Source organism: Dermacentor variabilis, chromosome 3 (genome assembly GCF_050947875.1).
Source record: "Dermacentor variabilis isolate Ectoservices chromosome 3, ASM5094787v1, whole genome shotgun sequence".
Lineage (NCBI taxonomy): Eukaryota > Metazoa > Arthropoda > Arachnida > Ixodida > Ixodidae > Dermacentor > Dermacentor variabilis.
The window spans coordinates 92,754,331-92,771,532 of NC_134570.1; the positions used below are offsets into that span (position 1 = coordinate 92,754,331).

The following is a 17,202-nucleotide window of genomic DNA, read 5'->3' on the forward strand; positions in this document are numbered from 1 at the left end:
CACAAGAGGCGCGCCATATTGCCCGACGTCGACTTGTGGACTCGCAGGAAAATCAGCGCCGCTTATATGACGCCCGCAATCCTGACGTCCACTATACGCACCCTGGTTCTCCTTTGGTCACCGTCGCGACGCGTTGGGCTCTCGGAGAAGTTGCTTTCGCGCTACTCTAACCCTAACCGTGTCTTGCGTCGAGTAACTGACGTCACGTACGAAATCGCCCCTCTTGACCCCACCGTGGCTCAGCGTCGCTCATACGTAGTTCACGTCGCGCGTGTTAAGTTATATCATTCGTGCGCCTCCTAACCAGCACCCGCTCGGGGCTTCAGCCGCCGGAGGTCGTGTGACAGGCTGACGAAGAAGCCGTTTTAATTTCAGTCCGAAGAAGGCGACGCTCCCAACATCGCGCGCTGTCTACTATATGTTGTCAGCAGCTACATTTATTGTAAATATCCTGTAAATATATTTCTTACTTCTTTTAGCCCTTTAACGACATCTATTACTTGATGTTATTGCAGCTTTTCGAACCTTGTATCACCACCGCTCTTGCTCAAGAAGTGGTTATCCTACAATATAAGAATGGCCTCGTAATATACAAAAGAAAGGACGGTCCTCTCCATTCCGTTTTTCTCATCAAACGCGCGCATGTGCGGATAAATGAAAGCTATATAGGACGACGGCGGGGACCGCCGAAAGTACAGCCACGGCCCTACGGATCCCGCGTTTTCGCGCGAGGCACGCGAGATGTAGCCTTCGCGCGCTTCCTCGACACCTACACTATACACTGCTATCTGGCTCACCGCACGCGCCATCCGAGCACTGCGGGCAGCCGAACCGCGGCGACGAAAAGCGCAGGTCTGACGGGCTGGCTGCCCGCCAAGGGCTGTGATTGCTCGACCGGATTGATCGCGCGGCGAAGGTGGCAGCAAAAGAAACCCACGAGCGAAAAAAAAGAAAGAGAAGGCGACGCAAGGGGTATAGTAATAGGGGATAAGGGACGAAGGAGCGTTGGTCCTGCGCGAACATTGAAATTTCCTCTCCGCGGCGCTGCCAAAGGCGATCGATCACGGCTGGAGATGGCTCTCCCTGTATGCCTGTCTGTGTCAGGCGACAGGACGCGCGCGCGGGGGCGACTTACCCTTATCTTATTACAACTTCTTTTTTTTCTTTTATTTTTCCCGCTTAAACTCCAGGCGCGGGCGCATTTTATAATGCGGGCTGACTGGGTCGTACAGTCCTGCGGGTGCCTGGCCGGACTGTGCTTACTTTTCGATTCGATGTTTGCTTGCTCGCTTCTCATGCTTTTTTTTTTATAGCGTAATGCTTTTTTTTATTTGCTGTTTCTTGGTTTTTGTTTTCGCTTTCTTCTTTCGGATGCAGACGGCCAGCCAGCCTATATAAAGGACGCCTTTACGAAATCGTATAAACGAACTGAAATGCGCGAAGATTAGGAATAATTCTGTTTTCATTTTGTTCCTTTCTTTTGTGCTACGGGCCCCCTTACTTTTTTCTTTTTCTCGTAGTAACATCTTCAATGTTCAGTTTCCGTCGTTTCTAACTTGCTTTTTTGTGAACTGGCCCGGTAATCGAGGTCACCGACACCTTAATAAAGAAATGCAAATGTACGTCCCTCGCTTCACCTTCGTTTCAAGGGCATTTTCCCTTTTGATTTCATTTCTTTTTTTGGTCTTGTATAGTGTCGTCTCATGCACGTCATTACAGTGTTTTCAGCTTGATGTAGTACCTAAAGCAGCAACTACATGGAACGCACGTTTCCGACGTATTTTAGGCGCCGGCGCGCCTATTTTGCGCTGAGCGATGACCGCTTTGTAATCTCTGTCAAAATGACGTTCAGCGCTGCTGTGAGGTAAATGAAAGCTTTGCATACCTCGGGATATCCAATCTAAATGCACGGGAGCGGGGAAATCGTTTTTGCTAGCCATCCGATGTGCACCGAATTTGACTTGGTTTATTGCATTTAAAGAAAGGGAGTTTTGAATGCACAAAGCTTTTCGTCCGTACTAGCTGCTTGCCATTGGCTGGTCGGCTTGGCTAATAATATACCCGACATTACGTTTGGCCGAAACTTGCTCTTACGAGCAATTCAAGCGTCAGAAGTTTATCACGAGCGCAGGCACATTTGTTTATGTAGTCCATCAACTTTGTTTACAAAAATTTCTGAAAAGTTGAAAGTTGGGTAAGAAAACGGAGCACCTACTTTACACCTCAATGACTCAGCACTAGTAAGAGGCGTTATCACGTATATTCAAACTCTGTTTATCGGGACATCTGAAGTGGATAAAATTCGTATATTATACGGCCTTCCGATATATACCGACAACCTGTGAATAGGTGTTTTGCGAAACCCCTCCAAGCAATGCAATGATTTCACTTACGCTCAAAAGTCGTACGTTCTATTTGTAAGCTTTGGGCGTCCCAAATAGACGTTGTTTAGAGAAGTGCCGTCTCTGGCTCAAACTTGCAAACTTCATACATTAAGTTTCCATTATGGTCCTTCTAGCAGTTCACAGATCCTTATATTAAATATGCTAACGCCATAAGTCGAAAGTCTACTCTGTATAAGTTTGCACCGATTTCGCTCTCCTTGATAAATACAAAAAAAAAATTGCTTAAGTCGGGTTAGCAGTGCATTAACAAGAGCGCTTGAGCGTTTCGTGCGTGCTTGACCTTAACGGATTGGCCCCGACCTATCTCTTCCCTTCGTAAGCGTAAAGTAGCGAATGCTCCGACGCTGAATGACGTCACGCCGAAATTTATACCAGAAATGCATACTTCGTGTGATTGCTGCTCCGCGCGTGAATACGAACAGGCGTAAATGTGATAGGAAACGCGTAAATACTGACAAACAATTACGCGTTTTCGTTGTCGTGCATTTTCTTTTTTTCAATGGATTACAAATTATAAGTTCGGAATTTCTTAATACGTCATTCACGCGCAATTTCTGTAGTGTCGATTATGCCCCGAAGAACAGCGACGCGGAAATGGTGAAACGGCGGCTTTGGCAATCGCTGCCGTCATGTTCTGGTGGCACCTTTGGTACATGTTGGAAGCCTGCTGGCTGGTAATCCGTGGGGTAACCTCAGAAATGCTTCGTTCGTTCTGAACAATCGCAAGGCCACAAAACGCGCTTACAGATGTAGAAGTGCGACTGTCTCTCTGCCCTCCGCCCCCCCCCCCCCCCACCCCGTGCGAGATATATAGCAAACGGTACTTTTCTTTTTCTTTTTTTTGCCGACCACCCGTTTCTGAATCGAACTGGCGGTATCTTTACTTCCGCGCACCCGGCGACTGAGATGGTTCCAAGCTCCGTCCGGCCTCGCGCGGTGTGCCTCGTCAGCCGGCGACACTGCGAGCATTATTGGCTACATGTGCGCGTCATTAGGCGCGCATCCTGCAGTTGTCTGGGAGTTCGCCGGAGTATAGCAGCCCGAGTCGCTCGGGCTCAATAGCGCAGAAGGAGCGCTCCTTGTCGATGGCTCGGCGGAACTGCGCGCTATGTGTGCCGAGGGCCGCCGTGTATCGACGCCTGTGCACAGCGTGTAACACCCGCGTCTCAAACACGGCAGAACTCGTGTCCCTGTCATTGTACACGGCGAGGCCTTTTGTTTTTTCTCGTTATCGTGCTCTATTTCGGCAATTTGGCGCACGAAAGCACCTATACGCGCGACACAGTGCGTGAGGGTTACTCTCTCTTGTGTATTTATTTTCTTTTTTTGAATGAAGCGAGAATGTGTGGGCGTTTTCTTCGTGCTTTTATGCGTAGGGCGCTTCTGTTCGCTATTTGTTCTAGCACTTAGACACGGACGGACGGACCCGACCCGACCGATGCAAATGCATGTCCGTATGCTATTCCAGATTACGAAATGCCGGAACAACTATGATGATGATGATTTATCGGCAGCCCCTTTGAAACGGAGTGGGGACAAGTCGTCGCCTAGCCTAGCCTTCAGACGGCAAATCGTCACCTGTTTGGCCACACGACAAAAGATAGCTGGTTGCAGCAAAACGACCTCGTGGTGCAGCCAAGACATGGGGACGAGTACGAAAGCGCCAAGAAGCTGTCCTGGCCTGAATGGAATGCGTCTCTGATAGCTGCTTTTGGCCGCCTCTCCTCTGACTGCGGCCAGAACGACCAGTACTGTCCCTCGTATATATATATATATATATATATATATATATATATATATATATATATATATATATATATATATATATATATATAGACTGGAAATCATGATTACACACTATCTGACAATTCCAGCTAGGGAGATTCCGCAGTAATCTTCCGCTGACGTAAATTGTCCTCGAGCGTGATTTAACTTTGTTAATGCGCCATAGATTGCGATCTTTTATTTCGCACATGTAGGACTGTTCCAGTCCTGATATTTCATGGAATACGATCTAAAGAAGGGGCTGCTTAACTGGTTCGGAAAAGCGCCTCGTCGTTATGTGCAGTGCCTTTCTGACTCAGGCTCACGCACGTTCCTTGGTTAATGGTTTGGCCGCTTTAAGTGCACTCCCCAACGCGCAGCCGCCGCAGGACATGGTGCCCTTCCTCCTGACAACTGCCTCTGCGAACAACTACACACCGCCTTCTCTTGCATGTGTTCGAACTCGCCGCGGTGGGCATTGCACTCGGTATCTTCTTTTATCTCCTACTTTATTTATTTTTTCCTCCTTTCCCCAGAGCAGGTCACCCAACCGGATATTACCGTCTGGTTACCCCCGCTTCCTTCATCTTAAAACCACCGCGCCCCAATCTCTCCACGACGTAAAAGTTTACGCTCGTTCAAGAATGCTGACGAAAATGACGTAAAAAGAAAATTCACGAGCACCAAGCCGTACGCGCCCAATCTTCTCAAATGTAGATACGTTTTGCAACTGCCCTCCCGCATGCTATATTTAAGCCAGCGCACTTCGGCAGCAGGAAGGAACGGATTAAACTAAATAAAAAAACACACGGCGGTAACTGATTGGCAAACCATGTCGCAGAACCCGAGAGTTACTTACTGGCATACAAGACGGGCGTCCAGACTTCTGCCCACTTCTCTCCCACGTAGAAGAAGAGGCAACTCGTATGCCTTTCATCCTAGGGAAATATACAGTCCCAACCGGGGGCTCTTGCGCGCATGCGACCTTTCGTGAGCCAATCGGATTTGCGACAGCGCAGAGGCCGTTTCGTTTCGCGCTCCGCCACGCCCATTCAAGGAGACTTTCATCCAGACCGAACTGCGAGGGGAACGCACGTAAGAATCGAAATAGCGCGCGCGAGCGCGCGCCTAGTGAATATAAAGGTACGTTATTCGCCCAGGACACCGAAAGAGCACCGAGAGTCACATTCACGTAACGTTGCACCTTCTATGGAATGCGGAAAGGGGGAAATGTCGGGCGGAGTAGGGGGGGGGGGGGGGTGTTGAAGTAGGGCCACATATAGGTACACCAGGATGATTGCAAACGAGATTAAGAGTGCGCCACCGCACGTGTAGCGTGCGTGTGTTGTTTATATGAAGCTATCGACGGTCATAAAGAAGCGATGCAGGCAAGGTTCGGGTACAGGTTTTAGCTCGCCCAGGGCCCGAAAGGATTGCGATCCGCGTTCTTACGGTTGTGCTATATCTTCCAGACGCAGTGCGTGGTGTTGAGCGTTCGTCGTCTCTGCCCGCGTAGTATACGTATAGCTATAGCTTTGCCCACGCGTTTCTACGCTCGACGTCGGAAGTGGGCGCGGAGAGGTATAGCAGGTAGATCGGACCCGTGATCACCGGCGCCCGCGCGCTCAACCTTTCAGTCAATCAATCAATCAATCAATCAATCAATCAATCAATCAATCAATCAATCAATCAATCAATCAATCAATCAATCAATCAATCAATCAATCAATCAATCAATATTTTCATTCTGTCAATGATACAGAAAGAAGGACTGTGACAAAAAGCTGTTTGTCAGAACAGCTTGACCAGGTCGCAGTCCGATAGAAAAATTTCTATTTGCAAGTGATTTCTATTTCGTCCTAACGACCCTGGAGTTTCGTCTAAAAAATTGCCAGACTGAACTCTGGCTTTAGTGTCGATACTGGAACTACAAGTATGGCCGTTTAGCCAACATGGAAATGGTGGGATTAGTGTAGACGTACACTGTAAACCTATTTACACCCATAAGAGTCCTAGAAGGTGAAAATCGGTCCATAACTTACTCCCTTTAGACCCTTTACGGGTGTAAGGTTATCAGTTATACTATAGACAGAAAGCATCCTTAAGAGTGCAAATCGGGTTACATTGTATTCTTCTAAACTCCCTCTTTATTTTATTTCAAACGGCTGCGTGAATTTCCAAAGTGATGATCTTCAACGAAATATTTCGCTATAAAATGCGTTAATTCACAATCATTACGCATACGCTCAGAGTCTAATTACCGAGCTGTTCTTAAACAGTACTCGCAGCGCTTGGAAATTTAGAAAGCTTAAGCGTTATAAATATTTTCTCAAGAACATGTGAAGCCACAAGCACGAGGATTAGGCAAATCCATGAATTATAACCGTCATTCCCACGGTAGCTGAATTCTCTCTTGTAATGTTTCTAGGAAACTCTATGCTCGAATGCCCCCTTGGTTTAACTTGTAGCTCACTACTTTCTCCTTGAGTAGTCAGTGGGAACGTGTTGTATTCCTCTTATCTCCAGATTCGGTTCGCTACTCCCGTCCTTCCAGCTCCACCGCCTCGCAGTGCGATTTGGGAAACAGAAATCGAAGTTGGATCGAGGCGTCTCCTTGACCCACATGGACCGGCGTGTTATCGCAACGCGCCGGAGCAGGGTTGTGTCGTTCTTCTCTCTCTCTCTCTTCTTCGCGTCGTTATTCTTTTACCCTATGCAGCCATTGTCATTTGCCTGATTGTGTCGTTCGCCTAGCTGCTGCATACGCGTAAGGCTCGGAAGCACTCACCAAAAATTGAATAGTGGCTTGGCCCTCGAGAATTGTCGGTAGACCAAACGAGCTACATAGTTCACCTCTAAGTGAGCATTAAATTAATTCAATTCGTTTGAACGATAGTAATTACCAATCTAAAAAACGCACCAGCTACCACTTCGTTCTATTTCCGCTGAACTACAGGGGACTGCAGATGTAAAAAGTGCTTCCGTGTTTTCCAACTAAAAGGGGGTCGTAAAACGAATGCACTTCCTTTGTGTTGCAACAGTTGTAAGATTCGTCGGACGATCTCGCCGCTGCCACCATTTGCTAGAGTTGTCGGACGATCTACGAGCTGTAGGCCGATCTCACCGCTGCCATTCAGATGTAAGATTTGACAGTCGTAGCTGTAGGAAGGAGCTTGACTCTTCGTCGGGACTTAGGAGAGCAGGATTTATTTACATCTTATTTACAGTTGAACATGAGATACATCGACAGTCTAGCATGACTCCCAAATGGAGCCCGCAAGACGAGCATACAGCAAACAGATTACGAGCACACAGCTCACGAATACATTGACGAGCACGACAACGAGCACGACAACGAGCACGACAACGAGCACACTAGCAGCCGACAATCGCTGCTTATATGCACTCCGCTCGGCGTCATAGTTCGACGTCATTGTAGATGACTCGCCCCTTTTGGAGGAGGCGGGCTCTCGACTTGGAGGAGGATGAGGGCTCACATACACGCACACACACACACACACACACACACACACACACACACACACACACACACACACACACACACACACACACACACACAGACATGTTCACGGTCCGAAACCGACACCACACGAATTTCGTAGAACTCGGAGCACGACCGGGTAGCGCGTCCGGGTAGCACATTGTCTTGCGTCTTGGTCGGCGCGTGGGAAGGAGCCTTCGTCGGCTTTCCCGCGGCAACTCCCCCACCCGTAGCAGATCAGGTTGTCGTGTTGCGCACAAAGCCTGCTTCGTCGAACTCCTTCAGTCACAACGGCGACGAGGCTAGAGCCTAACGGTGGCGGTTTCAGCGCGAAGCCTGCTTCGTCAAACGCACCCTAGCTGAAGCGATGGAGTGTGGAGGATGCGCGCATTGTTCCCGACACAAAGTCGACTTAGTCACGCCGTGGCTAGAGGTTGGCGGCGGCGTTCCAAGATGAGGTTGCCACCTCTGGTGTAAATGGCTGGCAAACTTGCACTGCAGCTGGCCGTTCTTAACACAGTTAGGTGTGAGACTATATAGCGCTGTTGCGTAATATGGCACTCTGTTCACGTCTTTGTGGTGGCACCGTGCGAACGTGATTCTACACTGATAATTTCGTGTGGCAGGGCAAGAAAGGGTGGATGGAGGAGCGACGGGGGAATGCTTACTTCTTCCACAATGGAAGTAGCAGAGGGAAAGCTGACTGTGGACAGCGCACTCGGAATCGCTGCCATTATATATGCTCGGTTCTGAAGTTTTCTTTCGTTTTGTTTTTCATATTTCAAAACAACAGCAATGAAATTGCTAGCTACATATAGAAGTCCAACCGCGAGCTCAGTAAGCTCCGGCCGATCACGCAGTAAATTCTTGGAAACGGTATCTGCGGAGCCTTTATCGAAGTGAACGAGGCCACTAAAGATACAAGTGTTGCCAAGACACGGCCTCGTTGAATTGCGGCAGTCGAACTCCCGGCTCTAAAGAGCTCCGAAGATGAGAGTTGGCCTCCCTTGTAGGTTTCGAGAGAGCAGTGTATGGACGTACCAAAAAGTCGACTAAGACATCCCGGCGCCATGTGGGCTTGGTTTTTTTTGCTCAAAGGATATATATATATATATACGTTTGTGCCTGGGTATCATTTCCAGTAATAGCTGTGTCTTACCAGTACTCACCTACGGGGCAGAAACCTGGAGGCTTGTACGAAAAGGGTTCTACTCAAATTGAGGACGACACAACGTGCTATGGAAAGAAAAATGATAGGTGTAAAGTTAAGGGATAAGAAAAGAGCAGATTGGGTGAGGGAACAAACTCGACTTAATGACATCTTAGTTGAAATCAAGAACAAGAAATGGGGGCATGGGCAGGACATGTAATGAGGAGGGAAGATAACCGATGGTCATTAAGGGTTACGGACTGGATCCCAAGGGAAGGGTAGCGTAGCAGGGGGCGGCAGAAAGTTAGGTGGGCGGATGAGATTAAGAAGTTTGCAGGGACGGCATGGCCACAATTAGTACATGACCGGGGTTGTTGGAGAAGTATGGGAGAGGCCTTTGCCCTGCAGTGGGCGTAACCAGGCTGATGATGATGATGATGATGATGATGATGATGATGATGATGATGATGATGATGATCATTTCCAGCTTCAACGAAACCTCGTTGCTGCCTTTGCGCTAATAGCAGGACACCCGCTTCGGCGAGGAGTAACTTCGTTGGCGAACAGTTGTGCGCGGGGAGGTGCGTAATTGTCTGACGAAAAGCCCGCGAACCCCATCTCGGCGTCAGGCGCAGGGAGCTCTGTTTTTCGTGCAACGGGCACGCCGTGCTTGCCTATGCGCTATATGACACGCAGCTACGTTTTCTGTGCCTGCAACCTTTTTTTCCGGCTTCGTCTAGAAATGAGAGCACGGGATGACGGCCGTTTCCGCTGCGCATTTACGTAGAATATGCGCAAGGTCGGCAACGTTGTGCGAGCCTTCGTATATTCCGGTTGCCTCCGAGCCTATCTGCGTACGCAGTTTTTTCCGCCGCCGCCGCCGCCGCCGCCGCACAGTCGCAAAGATGCGGTCGCCTCCCACGGTGAAGATATTCGAACCGTACGTACGCGGGAGAGCCCCCTGTACCTCTGGATGGCTTGGCTCCTCCAACAGTCGAGATAGGAAAACCGCGACCGCTTCTGTGTTTCTTTCCGGTAATACCGTGACGCCTCCGCGGGCCATCCGAGCTGCGCGTGGCGCGTTTTTTTGGTAACCTGTTTCTCGAGCGCCGATAACGACCCGCAGAAACAAAGGTTGTTGTACACTGTATACGTCGACTGCGAGACGCCTGGCGAGACGGAACAAAATTATGAAAGAAAGGGCTTCCGCGTAGCGGCGTCGTTTTACATGTACACGGCAGCGAGGACGCGGTGCTCTTGTACGCTCGGGGCGCTCCCGGGATAACGACGCCTGATAAGCGAGACTGGTCTTACGCGCACGCTTTCCTGCCCCCTCTCTCAGGGTAACGAAGACCTCTCAGTTCCTTGGAAGTTGGCGTTTCTTTTTTTTTTTTTATCACCTGTTCTTCGTTATTCTTGAGAAGCTATATGCGTATGTAACACCGTCTAAAACTTGCTGTCACGGCTCCACCGCGTTATTCTTCGCCGCTCGTGCCCTACGTTTGCAAAACGATCTAGAGACGCTTGCAGAGTGATCCAATCCTTCTGTGCGCCGCTTTCATGCTGGCTGCAAGAGAACAAACGCGCTTTTTTAGCGACCTAGGATTCGGTTCTTCAAAGCTGCCGCTGCCAGCACTGATGAGAGGATGCGCCTGACAGCGGAACAAGCGGACCATTTTGTTCCAACTGAGGGTCCTGTTTTCGACGATTTTCTTTTAGTCGCGAGAGCTGCGTGATCCGAACCAAGCACCTTGTCGCCTACGCCGATAACCGGTCCTAACTTTGGGCTCTTCGCACGGTGCAAGCGTTGTTCAAACAACGCAGCTTCCTTTTCTTCTTTATTTGTGGAAGGGAGGGGGGGGGGGTAGCCGGGGGGAGGGGACTGAACAACAAGCGATCGCTGATTCCCCTCCGCGATGCAGCGTAGTGGATGGCACTGCATGCAAAAAGAAACGAGCGAGCGAAACTGAACGCAATCAAGCGTTTCGAATCGTCAGTGCGTGCGTGTGCTCTCTCTCTCTATCCAACGGTCGGGGCCTCGGCACCGCTGCAGCAACAGCAGCACAGCTTCCGTTTCTTTCTTTCTTTCTTTCTTTTTTTGTTTTGTGTCAGGGCGACGGGCCCGCACACACATGGCGCCCGCAGCCGCCGCATACTCCGTTCGTTGCGAAGCGCCGCACCGACTGTCGACGACGGCTGCAGTGGTGTTTCAGTGCAGGGAACGAGGTCCCGGGCTCGTTTCCCGACCGCGGCTGTCGTATTTCGACGAGAGTGAAACGAAAAAAAAAAAAACGCTCGTGTAGTTACATTTAGGTGCACGATTTATTTATTTATTTATTTATTTATTTATTGAACAAACGATTTATTTATTGGCCTATTGCGGGCAACAGGGAAGTGTGTCGGCTGTGCAAGGCGCGATGCGAGGAGCAAGGTCTGTAAAAGCCCCGGATTCCCTGGCACGATGAGGAAGCCCAGGTTTTCAAAATGTAATCCGGAGCCCACCGCTATACATACGCCGCCCTTCCCACTGTGCAGTTTCGGGACGTTACATAAACCGCACAATTTAATTCGTACTCGTCGTCAGACACCCAAAAGTGTCTTTCCTGTTATAGCGAGCAAGATCGAACTTGCCTGAGCCATGGCGTGCCATTTCGGGGAGTAGGTCGCGTGCTTTAAATGTCAGGCTTGTCGCGTCGGCGGGACATCTGTAGGGTAGGTACTGTGCATGGAAGCCGAGGTGGGTACCGGTACGCACCGGTATCCAGCTCGACTTCCATGCACGGATACGTCGATATAGACGCATCTGCTGTATAGCTTCATCTGCCCGGTATAAATGGCGAATTCCACACCGACAAGCAACTCAGACGAGCTCGTTATAAGAAACAACAGCTCGTCAAAGCATCTTTTCATTTTATTTTCTTTGGGGAATATAAAAGACGCGGTCAAGTGGTATAAGGGCCGCGCAGAGGAGCCAACTGACGCACGGCGCCCTTTCTTCTTCCATGATTGGACAATCCGGGGCTGCGGAATCCGCGGCTGAACTGCGCGCTGTACGGTTGGCCTCTTTCGGCAATCTCGCCGAAAGTTGAAAGTAGGGTTCTTACAGCCCAAACCCCACTTATAAGCCTTTCGCTAGTTGTCTCTCCCTTTCTGCACTCGTCTCGACGCAACCGTTCTCGTTCGATCTTCCGCACAGCGGTGACAGTCCTTCAATGCCCGCGTGTCAAGCTCTTATACATTGCGCACTGCACGCATCTGGCGAGGCTAACGTTGCACGCGTGCGCGCACCGGCGGCGGCGATGGAGCACCACGCGGCCCTGCTTATTAACGTGCACGCTGCGTGTGTGTGTGTGCCCCAGTTCGTGAACGATTGGCAGGACCACGGCCGCAGTCACTCCGAACAATGAGCTGTAGGATCCGTGGCGCCGTCGCCCGTATGCCGCTTGGTGGAAAAGGAGAGAGGGGCGGTGGTGGGAGGCGTTTAGGGGTCGCCGTAGCTACGTGAACAACGTGACCGTGTGCCGAAAGTGAACCGAATGGGAACGCATGAATGCATGTACAATGCATGCACCGCGGAGCCACGCCGCGGCACTCGGGAGGACGCGCGCTGTGTGTGTGTGTGGCTGCTTGTTGGAAGTAGGGCTGCTGCTGCTGCAGCTGCTGCTGTGGCAGCAGGCAGCTGCGTGGTGTTGGGCCTTCGTCTACACGGCGTGTGCGCTTGGGTGGCGGCGGGCCGTTCGCGCGTGATGACTGCCGGGATAGATAAATGGCCGAAGCGGATCACGTTCGCGTTTGGTTGGATGCCCGAGCTCAAGCCCCGCGTGTATACTGTGTCACGACGGCGGGGTTAAGAAAAAAAAAAATGCACACTACCTGCGTAACCGACCACGTCGACCACGTTGGGCTCGTGCTTCTATATCCAGCCCTATATATAAGCCGTGCGGCAAGCTGGTGACTGAAAATATCGTGAAAAAAAAAAAACCGCCAGGCTTGTGCGTTTGGAAAAGTGTACTCGCGTTCCATCGTTAGCAACTCGGCGTCGTTTCGCTTATGTAACTGCGCTGCGTGTCATTGTAAGGGCTACACCGCGACATTTCCCGTCGTTTTCCGGGAAAGCGCGGTCAAACGGTTGGCGGTGAGCATATGTGTAATGGTCGCTTTGTTGCGTGATGGGCCGCTTGAGTGGGGTGAAGTCGTGCATGTTGAATCAGTGCGTTGTCGTTTGTACGCTGTGCGTGTATGTGACGTGAAGCTGCAACATTCAAGTAATCGTTGCTAAGTTCCAAAGAAAGGTTGGTCCACTGCCGGGCCTCTACCGGGCTAATAGACGAATCCTCATTGTGCGTGCTATTGAACGCACGCACAGAAACTGGCACAAGGTGCACAATGCTCGCAAAAAGGCACAAATTGACCGGGACACTTGTAACGGAATTGCTGAAGGGAATGAACGAGGGTTTCGTTCAGTTGAAATATTGCTACAACGTAAATGAGGTTGTTCGTCACAGCCATTAGTTAGCATGACTGCTATAGCTGCTCGATGTCGTTATCATTGAATGTGTAGGGCCTTGAAGTTGAAATTGTTTCTCGCGCGAGTGATATAGGTATAAAATTCGTACGGACGCCATTTTTCGTGTGCCGCATTCCCGGTCAATCACTTTCGGGGTTGTCACCGTCAGTGCACATTTATCAGGCAACCAGCGGACACGATACACCATGATGGCCCGAGGGTCATTACTTCGGGCAAAAAATGTAATTTTCGGCTACATTTTGCGACCGAGTGTACGGTGTCATGGGTGGGCAGTTTGGAGGGGGGGGGCGAAGAAGGATATTATTGAAGTGTCTACCTAGTTTACATATCCGTTTCATCTGCTGCTGAAGTTCTGATTGGCTGGGTTCTGATTGGCTGGACGTCAGAAAGAGATAGGCGGGGCCCCAGCGAATCAGGACTTCAGCCTCGACTCCGTGCGGGCGGATATGCGTTTCTGTTATTGCAGCAAACAAACATATGTATAATTCGTGCCTCAAGTCTGGTCAGCAAGTCCTCGGAGCGCAGTTTAATTAACGGGCGCGTTACAACTTCTGGTGATTTTACGCCCGCTTGCTCCGTCTATGGTTTGCTTTTGTTTTTTTCCGCCCTCGTAGTAGCGGTATATACGTTCTATACAGGAGAGGTTCATCATTGCTTGGAGGCTCTCTTTTCGTATTACCATTGATTTGTCTAGTGTACTTCTCTCGCGAAGGGAGCGCATCGCTAAAATTAGAACGCGGTGTACTTCATTTAAGTAATCTTCTGTTCGGGAGCGTCAAAAGCACCTGCGTTCGCGGCGTGAAAACGAGAAAGTCAGCGTGAAGTATACCGCCCAACACAAAAGAAAGTGCGCGAAGCCCAGGGAGCCGTTCGCGTCCTTGAAGAGAGCGCAGATGCTCGTATGCGAAAGTACCTCTTTCATTCTCCCCCCCCCCCCGTTTTTCTTCCCCTCTATCCTTTCCCAACTGCTGTTCTCGCTGGCTTCTTCGCCATTAGGCCTCTACAAAAAGAGTTTTTTCCAAGAACGCAAAACTCCCGTCGCGTTTATATACCGCATTGCTTGATGGAAATGTAATTGCAAGTGTGCGAGTATATTGCGCTCTGAACTTCCTTTCTCCCTAGGCCTTCAATTCGGTCATATACACACTGGAGAATTTCATTTTTATGCCCCGACAGCTATATATATATATATATATATATATATATATATATAGCGGGTAATGTATACTTGCGCTTGTAGACTTTTAGGGATTCTATCGGGCGCATTTTGACGCAGCTGCTCTTGTATCGACTAAGCATTATATCATCATCGTTATCAGTCTCATCATCATCTCATCATTGCCTGGAAGCAACATCAAACCAACTGAATAAATAAAAAAATAAGAAAACGTTTCTTTAGTAGGTAAGCGCTTCTCTGTCCTCCGTCCGCGTGTTTTGCCTGACCGTCGGCCCCGAAGAAGTTTGCAAAGGGAAGAGAAAGAAGGACCAAGGCGACATAATGCTTCGCAAGAGAAGCCTGCAGGCCAATAAAAGCCTAAAGAAACCAGTTGATTGTGTGCCGGCATAAATAGTTTGTTTCTTATGCAGTAGTGAACAAAAAATATATGATATTTTGCAGTTTTCGTCCTGTTAGCCAAACTGCTCAGAATGCTGGCGCTTTGTTATGCCAGACTGTTAGCCTACGGCAGTAGCCTCTTGAACACGCGCTGTCGTGTTGCGTTTTTCCTACCGCACAGCCCACCATGCATCATGCGCTGAACTTGCTTACTCCAAGAATGTATCAGAAGAAAATCGTGTGTACATCAACCAGTGTATCAAAATACGCGCGCGCAGGTGGGATGCATCGCGACAATAGGTAGAGAGGTTAGCCGAGCAAAGAGCTTCGCCTACAGATTTAGTATATAACAAGAGACAAAAGAAGGAGAGAAGAGAAGAAGAAAGCGCACATGGCATCCAATCGCACGCAAACTCGGAAATGTAGGCAACAGAGGAACAGAGGAACCGTGAAAGGAACAAAAGTGGAAAGCGGAGCTTTGTGGCCCCGTCAGTAAACAAAATGTCGTCCGTCTGTGTGTCCCTGTGGCTGCACCAGCCAGCGCACGCCCTGTTTCGCATTATCCATAAAACTAAGAAACTAATAGCTTAGAAAGGTAGGTAAATGAATTTTTCACAGGAAACCACGATATCATATCTTTTTGTTCCGTGCATATAGGAGAGCTTCGGATGACCAAGTTTGCTTGAAGCATTCTGCCTCGACAGCTCGGGCAGCTCGGCCGCATTTATTTATTTATTTATTTGTTTATTTATTTATTTATTTATTTATTTATTTATTTATTTATTTCACCAAATGGGGGGGGGAGGCAAGAGCTGTCACTGCTTCACGCGTGACGGCGAGGCGGCACATAGAGATCTCAGGAGGAAAAACAGTAATAAATAAGTAAATAAATAAATAAATAACCAGAAATTTTCAAAAAGACTGTGATGTGGTACGCTCGCTATTTGTCAAACACCTCACCACTTCGATGTAGTGCCAACATCCGTCATCGGGTACGGATGCCGTATAGCTATACTTCAGGACGGTCGAGAAATGTCTCTATAAATTCGGTGCTGTTCTTTGAGCAGTGAAATGTATTACGGAGATTCCAGCGCGCGATTCTCCCCAACGAATCGCAATGCGCCCGCGGCATCTCCCAAATTTCCAACAATGCTCTGCGTACGGATGTTTCGAATTTGTGGCAAAACTTTCCAGGCAGCAGCACTAGACATAGGGTCTTGTGGAGCTGCTATGCTTGCAGTCGTTGGTCAATTTGTGTGCGTGTGTGTGTGTAGAGGCGCCAGCAAACTACATGCATCTGAATTCCGCGGTCAATCAAATACCGCGCACTTCAGCGCCACCGCAGTGGTTCACGTCCTATGCCGACTAAAGAGAGTGCGAAATTTGTGAGCTCCACTCCAACCAGTCGCAAACTCTCTTATTCGTCCAGTTTCATTTACATTCGCCTTATTATTTCTGCATTTCAATTAAACGTTACAATTTATTTCTTCTGTGCGTTCCCTGTATTTATCGTCCCTTTGCTTCGTACGCCGGTAACCAACTTAAAAATGAAAAAAGAAAAGATCGAGTAGCTCGGTTCCACGTGTTCTCGCTCCCCGGCGACTTACTGCGTTCCCACGTATAACAATTCGCGTCAGCGAGGGAATCTGCCAGACGGCCGAGGAGTCGGCAACGGCTTCCGCGGGGACTGACCGAGGCCAGCGGCCCGAGGTGACGACGGGGCACGTGCCTCAATATCGATCCGTAGCAATTCCGTGTGACCTTATTCGTGCCTCCGTTGTCGCGCGGCAAACCTAATCGGAACCTCGTCGTCGCGGTCCTCGCGCTGCCCGTCGGGCTGGCGGCGCGAGCCCGCGCTCTGCGGTCGCAGGCGCTGTGGCGGCGACCGTCTTTTCTATCTTGCCGGCCACCAGAGGGCGCCTCCTCTGATCAGGCGCTCGCCGCCGTCCGCATATATATAGTACAACACGACTGACCGTACTTGGACGGCGCGGTACATTATCGGCGGCAAAGGGCTCTTTCATAATGCGCCTATATATAGTCGGGCGAGTCATACAGCGTGGTGCAGGGAAGGGCGGAGGGGGGAGGGAACTCGGCAGCAAGCAGTGTCGCAGATTGCCACTTTCCATTAGGATTGATGCCTGCCTGTGCTGGAGAGAGACATGATTGAGCGACATGCTGAGCTCCCGGCCTGTCAAACTATAGTGGGTGGGAAATAGAATCGTCACGACGTTGTCGTTTTTCTTTTTTTTTTTTTTCATTACAGAATGGTACTGCACATTTGTGTATCAAGTCTGT

At 49.7% G+C, this 17,202-nt stretch overlaps 1 protein-coding gene across 3 annotated transcripts in view; it reads left to right on the plus strand.

The window, feature by feature from the left end:
- Positions 1-17,202, plus strand: part of LOC142576051 (pleckstrin homology domain-containing family G member 5-like) — a 747,630-nt gene that overhangs the window by 282,105 nt on the left and 448,323 nt on the right. The gene's annotated exons all lie outside the window — the stretch shown is intronic.